The 10,663-nt window shown below is 35.8% G+C and overlaps 1 pseudogene; it reads left to right on the plus strand.

The window, feature by feature from the left end:
• LOC135225583 (lachesin-like) overlaps nt 1–10,023 on the plus strand; it is a 317,204-nt pseudogene extending 307,181 nt beyond the window's left edge.
• Nucleotides 10,024–10,663: the final 640 nt, after the last annotated feature.

The raw sequence follows: 10,663 nt of genomic DNA on the forward strand, positions 1-10,663 counted from the left end.
ATGACCTCAAAGAAAAAAAATGAGTTATATAGAACTGACTGAAAGGAAGTGAGAAGTTATATAGAGCCGACATAAAAATATGAGAAGTTATATACAACCGACATAAAAAAATGAAAGTTATAAAGAGCTCACCTATTAAACAAAATTCGAAATTATATAGAGCTGACCTCAAAAAATGAGAAGTTATATAGAGCTGACCTAAAAAAAATCAGAAGTTATATAGAGATGGTTTAAGAATATTGAGAAGTTATATAGATCTTACCTAGATAACCAAACTTATATAGATCTTACCTAAAAAAAAGTGAGACGTTATATAGAGCTCTTCTAAAAAAGGAGAAGTTATATAGAGCTATCCTAAAAAAATTTAGGTCATAGTAAACTTGAGATATGGAAGACGAAAGCGAATGAAAATCACATCAAAGGTAATTCTTTATTTTGTTTCATCAATCATTAATGGAAAACAAAGATAGATGGAAAGGTACAATATACACAAATTGGTAATCAGCTTATTTATATAGTTTTTTGTTCTTAAATCCTGCGTGCGCTTTTAAATTTTTAAATGTACTATTTATAATTAAATGTGAAATGTGGTTGGTTTTGTTGGATTTACAGACCAAAGATATTACTCACAAAATAAATAAAGTTTTCTTATAGATAGTTTTTATAACTTTGCTCGTTGCTTACTGAGATGAATGATTATACCATCTGGAATTGTACTCCACTTGCGTATTGTTCTTGAAAAATTCATTTCTTGAAGCAAACTGCGTCAGAACAAGGTAGAATTATCCCTCGCCTGAGCAATTAAAGAAAAGTCCATCAAACCATTTGTGACAACGAAAATAAGCTATCAAACGAAATATAGAGTAAAATAAAAATAGAACCCGGTCGTACTGAAGCTCTAAGTTACCGGAGGCGTTTAGTAGATAGTATAGAATTACAAAAAAAAAAAAAAAAAAAAAAGAAACAAAAAAAAAAAAAAAAAAAAAACGCTAAGAAACGACAAAGGAGGAGCGAAAGCAGAACTTTTTTTTTTCTGTGGGCTATTCTTCCTAGTGCCTCTTCTCTCCACCTCTGTCTAAAATATACAAAAATATACAAGAGATTTCCATGAGCGTAGCGTCTGATGGACAGTGCTTTCCTTCGTGTAGCAATAAACGCCTCTAGAATGGACGAATTTCCTTTTTATTCCCTTTTGTGTGTGTTTGTTTTTTAGGGGGGGAGGGGACATCTTGTCCTATCCGAGGCAGAAAAGTATCTATCTTTTATTTGGCTCTTTTTTTTTATAATTAAATTTTATCATCCCTGTCTTCTTTAGCTAAAAGTTGACTTACAAAACGAAATATCGTAATGTAATGAAGAGAAAGGACCATAATGTTATAAGAAATGACCTTTCCAGGAAGCATAAGAATAAAAAAGAAAAAGGTAACTTCAGCATACACACACACACAAAAACACACACATGTATATACATTAAATATATGCATATATACATACATGTGTATATATGTGTATATATACATTTATGTAGATATATATATATATATATATATATATATATATATATATATATATATATATATACTATACTATATATATACATAACTTTACTTGAAGAAAAATAATATAATCATCAGCTATTCATAACATAAGTACTCTTGTACTCCAGCCTTGCTTTTTGAGCCATCAATGACATTCGTTCGCTTCTTCTCTTCTGTTCACGCTTATCCCCTTCGATCCCCCCCAGCGATGGAAGTGGCAGGACCCCTGTTAGCACCTGACACACCTGACCAGGACGGACATGGCGGCTTACCTGTGCATAGCGACGAACGGCATCCCACCTTCCGTCAGCAAACGCATCGAGGTGGAAGTCAAATGTAAGTAGTCATGTTTTTTGGAATATGTGTAGAATGGAATGTAGAATTTGGGGTCAAACGGTAGAAGTCAAATGTAAGTAGTCATGTTTTTGGAATATGTATAGAATGGAAAGTAGAATTTGGGGTCAAATGGTAGAAGTCAAATGTAAGTAGTCATGTTTTTGGAATATGTGTAGAATGGAAAGTAGAATTTGGGGCCAAACGATAGAAGTCAAATGTGAGTAGTCATGTTTTTTGGAATATGTATAGAAAATGGAATGTAGAATTTGGGGTCAAACGGTAGAAGCAAATGTAAGTAGTCGTGTTTTTTGGAATATGTGTAGAATGGAATGTAGAATTTGGGGTCAGGTAGAAGTTAAATGTAAGTAGTCATGTTTTTGGAATATGTGTAGAATGGAACGTAGAATTTGGGCCAAACGGTGGGCCCTATAAGGTCATTCAGCACTGGAATTGAAACTGACAGCGAAAAGGTTCAAAGGCTGTAACTGGAGAACTTCCAATTGGATGAAAGTTAAGTATACCTTAGTTTTACCTGACCACTGAGCTGATTTAACAGCTCCCCTAGGGCTGGCCAGAAGAATTACATATTTCTCTACGTGGCTGGGAACCAATTGGTCACCTAGCAACGGAACCTACAGCTTATTGTGAGATCCGAACCACATTACATCGAGAAAGGAATTTCTATCACCAGAATTAAATTCCTCTAATTCCGCGTTGGCCGAGCCGAGAATCGAACTTCGGACCACCGGATTTGGTAGCCGAGCGCGGAAACTACTCGTCCAACGAGGAACTTCTAATTGGTGGAAAGTTAGAAGAAAGATAGAATATGAACGGAGGTGTACAGTAATGGGAGTGAAAGGGGTTGTTTGCAGCTAGGAGCCGAAGGGATGCAAAGATCTTTAAGTAAAACCTATAGTGCACTAAATCACCCTACGGAGAAGTTCCGTTTTGGACAGGTTTGTAACTGGTAACACTTGACACGACAGGGGTTGGTTGCCAACACTCCGCCGTTAACCCTTAACCCTTAGTGGACAGGTGAAAAAAAAATCAATATGCAGCTCCTCAGGCCGGGTAAACTTTGAGGTCGTCCAATAGATTTTTTGACCCGTCCTATTAAGGGTAAAACATCACCCCCGCTCCAGATTGATGACGTTCATACTTTGTAGGAAATGAGGAAAAATGGTGTTCTGATTACTTGCATAACTCGTTTTTATGAGCAATATCACTTGCTGCTTTCAAAACAGGTGTGAATGGTGCATTACTGTATGGGCGTTTTCGATGTAGTGTTGATGAGCCCTGGGTTTAGTTGCAGATAAATAAAGATGGTATTTGGAAAAAACTCTCCATCACGAGAGTTTATGCAATGTTCTAAGGGGTCAACAATAATAAAAATGTTAAAGGTTGGTGTATGACTTATAAACCCAGAGAAGGGTTCGAAAGCTTTTGTAAAGTGTTTATGAATTATACACGAACTTTCAACATTTTTATTATTGTGGACCCATTAGAACAAAGATAGTAATGTTGTGAAAGTTTCTTATACAAGGATCTCATCCATAATTCAGTGGTTAGAATCTCGACGTGGTAGCAACTGACGTATTGACTATTCCTGTGTGGATTCACCTTATGCTAGGGGAGATTAAGTTCTCTCTCTCTCTCTTTATATATAATGCGAAAGGGCGTATCAATTTCAGTTCAGCATAAAGCATCACCTTCCAGCCTCATCTTCATATTCCCGGATATCTCGGAGTCATAGTCATACTCTATCAGACACTCATTTTTGACGGAGGCCTGACTGCCATTGTTCCACAGGTCACCTTCCAATGACGCTGGAAAGGCAATTCCAGGAGACGGGGAAAGGGCAACTCTCCATGACAGAGAGAGAGAGAGAGAGAGAGAGAGAGAGAGACCCACTGAATCTTTTAAAGTCGGAAGTCCTTGCGAAACGATGCTCTGTTTCGTCCTTAAAGTGAGGGAAGGCTTATTCTTTCACCCGTGAGATTCCATGAGAGGAGAATGTTCCAGTTAAATGCTGATTAAAACTCAGGATCCTGGATAGTTATTAAAGAAGCGATAATTAGAACATCTGAATGGGTTTCAGCTGGTGATGTAATGAGGTAGTTTTCATTATTATTATTATTATTATTATTATTATTATTATTATTATTATTATTATTATTATTATTACGTGAATGTCATCTGTGTTTTTGTGGGGCCCTTAAATCGTTACTAAATGAACTTGGAATATAATAAACTATGTTTCTTTCTGAGCAAACATAACATGACATACGTGAGATAAAAATAATGGAAGGTTTTAACAGATGCTGTTGTGATGCGAAATTCGCATGAAACATAACATTATAATAATTCAGTTAGTTGTGTACAAAACTGAGTCGGCAACAAATAATATTCTTTTTCAATTAAATAGTTAACACAAGAATGAAAATATTCTGGAACTAATTGAGGGAAAATTAAGTTTAAAAGCATTTTCTTATATTGCAGGAAATAGATTGTTATTGCAATATGCTGATGACCTCTTTAGTTGCAACAACTGACACAGAACTTTAGGCTGAATTCTAGTTCGGTAAATTCTAGTTCGGAAATAACATTAAAAATGTTGTTTTCTGGAGATAAGTGTTCGAGTAATATTAATTATATATATATATATATATATATATATATATATATATATAATATATATATATTATTTACTTGATACTATACTATATATATAATATATATATATATATATATATATATATATGTGTATATATATATATAGTAATATTAATCTTATGGTGTAGAACATTTTCACAAGATTTATAAAAAAAAATTATGATGTACAGGAACATTATGCAAAAGGCGAAGAAACAATGATATAATTATTCAGAGTTTATAAATATAAAACTTCCCGGCCCGATATATACTTGATTATGACTTAGATTACGTACATGAAGTGTGAAATGTTGCCCAAGCTAACCCTTTTTCTTGCTTTTCCCACAGTCATCCCCCACAGTTTATGCCCCACATCAACTGATTCGGGGTACATATAGGGCAAGACGTCACCTTAGAGTGTTACATCGAAGCCTGGCCTCCTGGTCTCAATTACTGGATGAGGCCAAATGGTATTCAGGTTCACATACAGATAAGAAGTGAGTAATACCAGAATTCTCTATAGGTGCATATACAGACAGTATATATATATATATATATATATATATATATATATATATATATATATTTATATATATATATGCAATATAAAAACACCGTATCGGTCCACATGCTATATATTGTGGACCTGCAACCAATAATAATGATAATAATGATAATACGGACGCGTTTCGACTGCTTCAGTAGTGGTAGTATAATTATTGATGATGTTGGCGTGGACTAACAAAATATATCCTTCTCCGTCTCAATTTTCGGCAAATGAATATCTAAGCCTCGATATAATATTGAGGAGTCAGCCCCACATAAAAATTAACGTTACTCTTCTAGGTTTTAAGAAATTAGTCAAGTACTTTAAATCTACGTGCGTCAACATTTTTCCGTATATGTTAAAGAGGATTGTCTTGAAAAATCGTTATAAAAAATAAAAATGAGTTAAATATAATATCGCAATGATCTTAAATTGCATAATGCACAATGCAGTAAATATGACAATCAGTCGAGTATAGATACGAAAAGAACAGCGTCGTTTGTGTAAGGGGTTGGGACATGCTGCTAGTGAGCCTCCTGTGTAAGTGTAAGATTGTAAGATGCAGCTAACCTAGTGGGAGTTATCTACTTAATAGGGTTTAGAATGTAAAGTACGAATGTTGAAGTGACTGCTAAATGTCTTGTCACCTGAAACCACCCCAGTTAGGGAAACAACTTAATACTGAGAATATATATATAGTATATAACTTGAATGAATGGAATATCAAATTTAGGCCAAAATTCAGCGCTGAAAGGGAAGTTATGAGCAAAAAAGGCTTGAAAGGTGTAACTGGACGAAAATCTCGCAGTTGACAAATGTAAGATGAAGAAAATGTATATGAACGGCGGTACAGTAAAAGGAATGAAAGGGGCTGTAGCTAGGGGCCGATAGGTCGCCTCACAGAACCCTGAAGTAATGCTTACGGTGAGGTGCCCTGACGTCCCTATCCACCCTGCGGGGCATAATTCCCCTCTTTCTTCCAGGTATGAGGTCAAGGAGGTGCCGGGGTCACAGAAGTACAAGACCCACATGTTGCTGACCATCAGGGAGGTCTCCAAGGCTGACATAGGGGAGTACAACTGCATCGCAAACAACAGCCAAGGTGGAGCCGAGCAGGTGGTCCGAATTTCGGCGTCAGTGCCCATCCAACCCAACCACAACTCCATTCATAAAGGTATATTCCTAGGTATTCTAGGTGAGGAGAAGTTCTTCGCTTATTTCCTTCATGAATCCGAGGTTTTCAGTGAAATGTGTATTTTGCTAGGGTGCAGAGTGAGTGCTCTTCGATTAGAACCCTCTGGGAAACGAGAAGTTCTCTTTTGATTTCCTTCCCGAATCCAAGGGTTTCAACGGAAAATTTATTCTAAATGTTAGGGGATAGACGTTTAAGAAATCTCATGATGTTCAATTGGTTTAGCACTGAATTAAGTCTTGTAGCCAAGTAATTTTCTGTCTTTATTTTCCTTCAGTATTCAAGGTTTTCGATGGAAAGTTTATCCAAAAATACTAAAGAACAGAGAAGCTGAAAGGTATTTATTGTCTATATAATACAAGATACTGATTAATTACTCTTCAGTAGTGACTGTGGAGGAGTAGTGAAATAGTTCCGGACTAATGCAGGATTGGTTTTCCGTCTAAAAGACTTTGGAAATAATTCATTCTACGAAGACTGAATTTGCATTAAATTTACATACGTTTAATTCAGTTAGCTGTTTTGTTTTTTCTCTTTTTTTTAAGCAAAACTTTCGGATCAGTTTATTCTTCTCCTCGATTGTAAAACCTGACTAACAAAAGAATTATAATCTTTTTTTTTTATAAAACAGTTTGAAAAAGAGAAACCTTTGGTCGAAGGAGAGCAACAAATTCTCATTCTTTAATGTGATATTTGAGATCAGGTATTTTGCTGCAGGATGATTGAAGATTAATTTTAATAATTTACTTCTTCCAGGCAACAATAACAAGAAATATATATTTGTTTTTTCCTTTGTCAAATATATTACTTTCCTCTGTTGTTTGGGCAAAAAAAAAAAAAAAAAAACACACACACGTGTAAGAGGAAAGAGCACCGGAAGACATAGTCTTAATAAGGTAACATGTTTTTATTTTTCAGGCCGTGAGGAGAAAAACAAGTCTTACGGGAAACCACTCTCAGCTGTTAATTGGAGCAAAGAAAAAGGTATATCAGGATCTAATCATTTTTATTGTTTTTTATTTAAGTGGACATAACATCTGTATTAGCGTAAGTACGTCTTAGTAAGCTATACCAAACCTTGAGACGAGATAGTTGAAGATTTATCATGTTTACTGAGTTTGAATGAGCATCGTTGTTGACGTCTTTAGTAATACGTATTTCATATTGTATTTTTCAATGTTACTAGGTACGTTGTGTACGTGGGTTGTCTGGTAAAACTGGAGTAGTTTCATACTTTTCACCTCTGTCACTGTATTTTTGGCTCCACAAAGACAGAAATTATTATTTTCCTGTACTGTCAATAGGATGCTCGGTTTTGTTTAATCCTTCTTATGTCCAAGTTACAATAATACATCTAATTTTAGTGTAGGACAGGATTTGCAATAGGAAATGAGAAAAATATATAAAAGACTGCATCCACTAAGGACTTAGCGATCACTTAGGTTCCAAACAATAAATTATCAATAAGCAAATACTGAACCTCCGTTTGCTAGAAACAATCGACAATGATACTAAATGAAATGGGCGTGGCTTTAGTATTAGTGGGGTATCATTATTAATAGGCAAATAATATAATGTTATCCAGAGGTATTAAGCAACTAAACCTTACGCAAATGGCTCGGCTTGAGTATCCATTGGATATAATTTTTAATAGGCAACTATTAAATTGTCTTCTAGAGACATTAGGCTTGGGTATCAAGTTGGTATCATTATCAATAAGCAACTATTAAAACGTTGTCTTGTAGAGACATTAGGCAACTATGGCAGGTGAAAAGGGTGTGTTTGGGTACCAACGTGGCATGATTATCAATAGGCATCTATTAAAATGTATTCAATGGGCATTAGACAATTGCACCAAATGAAAAGGACATGGCTTATACATCAAATAGAATCAATAATCAATATGAAACTATTAAGATATCTTCTGGAGGCATTAGGCAACTATGCTAGATTTAGTGGGCGTGGCTTGTGTATCAATACAGAGTAAATCACTACAGGACTATTGATGAAGACATTTTCAAACTTCTCTCGCGCAGAGGTTTCAACGTCCGCCAAGGAGGAGCTGTCGGACTTGAGGAAGTCCTCGCAGAGCCTCTACAACAGCAACAACCTTAACAGCAACAACAACAACAACAACAACAACCATCACCAGCGCCACACCAACAACAAGCTGCTGAACTTCGAGCTGGAAGGAGATCCGTCCTTCTCGGCCTCGCCCCCTTCATCCTGTAGGACTCCGACGCCGGCGGGGACTTCCCTCGCCCTGTGCTGCCTATTGGCGAACGCCCTCCTGCTACGAGGGGCGCTGTTGTTATGCTAATGACTGTTATTTAGGGAAGTGGAAAGCGAGAGCGGCTCCTTAGGCAATGACAGTCACCTAGCCGTAACTGAAGTTTTGTAATGAAACTTGTCCCCATTGTTATCTTTTAGGATAACGTTAATCATTGTTATGAATAGGTCTCATGAATCTTCGAGATGCATTTATGTATAAAATAACCGCTGAATTATATGGCTGACTATATACATAGTGTATACAATACATTCTCGCATTGGTGCTTATTTTCTCATGTTTTCTCCATATTGACTTCTATTAATGGTAAGAAAAAGGAAGCAGATAAAACGATTCGTGGTGTGGTTCCGTGAAATTACTCTGGTCAGTTTCTCTCTCTCTCTCTCTCTCTCTCTCTCTCTCTCTCTCTCTCGAATATTTGCATGCGCATGGCCATGCCTAAATGTACATAATCTGAAGATGCTATGATGCACATGTTTTTTTTCACATCCGTACAGTTGCTATCTTAAGATTAATTACTAACGGGACATATTATTGAAGATCCACTAGCGTGTGAGGAAGCATGTATGCAAGCGTACTCATTTACAGTTGAATATTCCTGTGTGCATGGTGTGTGTGTATGTGTGTGTGTGTATGTGCGTGTATGTATGTATATTTATATATATATATATATATATATATATATATATATATATATATATATGATTATATATGTTCGTGTACGTTTGTTTCCGTGTGTGCCCGCATCTGGTAAATAATGCGAATTAAATGAAAACTATGAACGCCATTAAAGAGAACTGAATGAATGAAATACATATATAAAAAAAACCAAGAAGGACTGAAAGATGAGCATAACGGAATTATTATTATTATTACCATGCATTCGAAAGACCACCAAAGGTGAAAATACAAAAAAAGTAGAGTGCGTTAGGTCGGTCGTACAGAGAGAATAGAAAAGCTGAGAGCCAAGAAGGAAAGAATGGATGAATCTGAAGACCTGAGACGGTGGAAGTGTTAAAATTCAAGGACCACAGTGCCAACGATAGAGATGGTATTTACGAGGTTAAGGTTACTAGAGCAGTTGATGCTTCTGATGATCCTTCTGTGAAGGTGTATACGAAGCGTCTGACGTAGTACTGGAAGATATCTGTAACGCTGTTCGTTATCAGTTCAGCAGTTTGTGGTTGTATGCGTAAGTGATTGGGGTCTTATTTCACCCCCCATGAGTGCGGTTTTATTGTAATAGATAAGTGATAAACACACACTTACACATGCACATACGCAACATACACGTATGTATGTATGTATATATATAAGAATGTAAATATATATATATATATATGCACATATATATGAATATATATATACATATATATAACGGATTCACGAAGATATGGAACGTGATTAAATGTACTATAAATACAGGCCAATACCACGAAGGAAAAGTGAAGCAACGGAGTGGTTGCCAGGACCGAGCGTCGAAAGGCCTAGGAACTACTCCGTTGCTCCCCCTTTCCTTCGTGGCATTTGCCTATACATACATACGTACATATATATATATATATATATATATATATATATATATATATATATACAGACATACATATAATAACACAGAGACGGCATCGTCTCCTAATCGGAAATCATCCTTAATCAATGTCCTGTGCTTATGTGCATTCTCTAATACTAACAAATAACAGATATAAAAATAAAAAAAATATTGTACGACACTGTAAATACTCTAAGGATCATCCGGGTACTCTTATCAATCCCAGCGTAATGTTACATACGTTGTAAATAAGCTACTGTACATAGTATATTATATCTCTCGTGGCGGCCCAAGGGAAGTAAGGAACGAAGCCTTTCTCTCTCTCTCTCTCTCTCTCTCTCTTTTTTTTTTTTTTGGAAAATGATATCTTTCGGAATAGTGAATAATGAAATCTTTTTCTCTGTCGGGTTAGCTGACCGAATTGACTGATAACATGGCTGAGTGTTTCCTTTCCTAGTCATTATCATTAACTATATATTTCCCATTTTGACAGTTTGTATGAGAACTGTCTATTTTTTTTTTTCTCTCTTTCTCTCTCTCTCATCGCCACTTTTTTTAT

This window comes from Macrobrachium nipponense, chromosome 13, assembly GCF_015104395.2.
Source record: "Macrobrachium nipponense isolate FS-2020 chromosome 13, ASM1510439v2, whole genome shotgun sequence".
NCBI lineage: Eukaryota > Metazoa > Arthropoda > Malacostraca > Decapoda > Palaemonidae > Macrobrachium > Macrobrachium nipponense.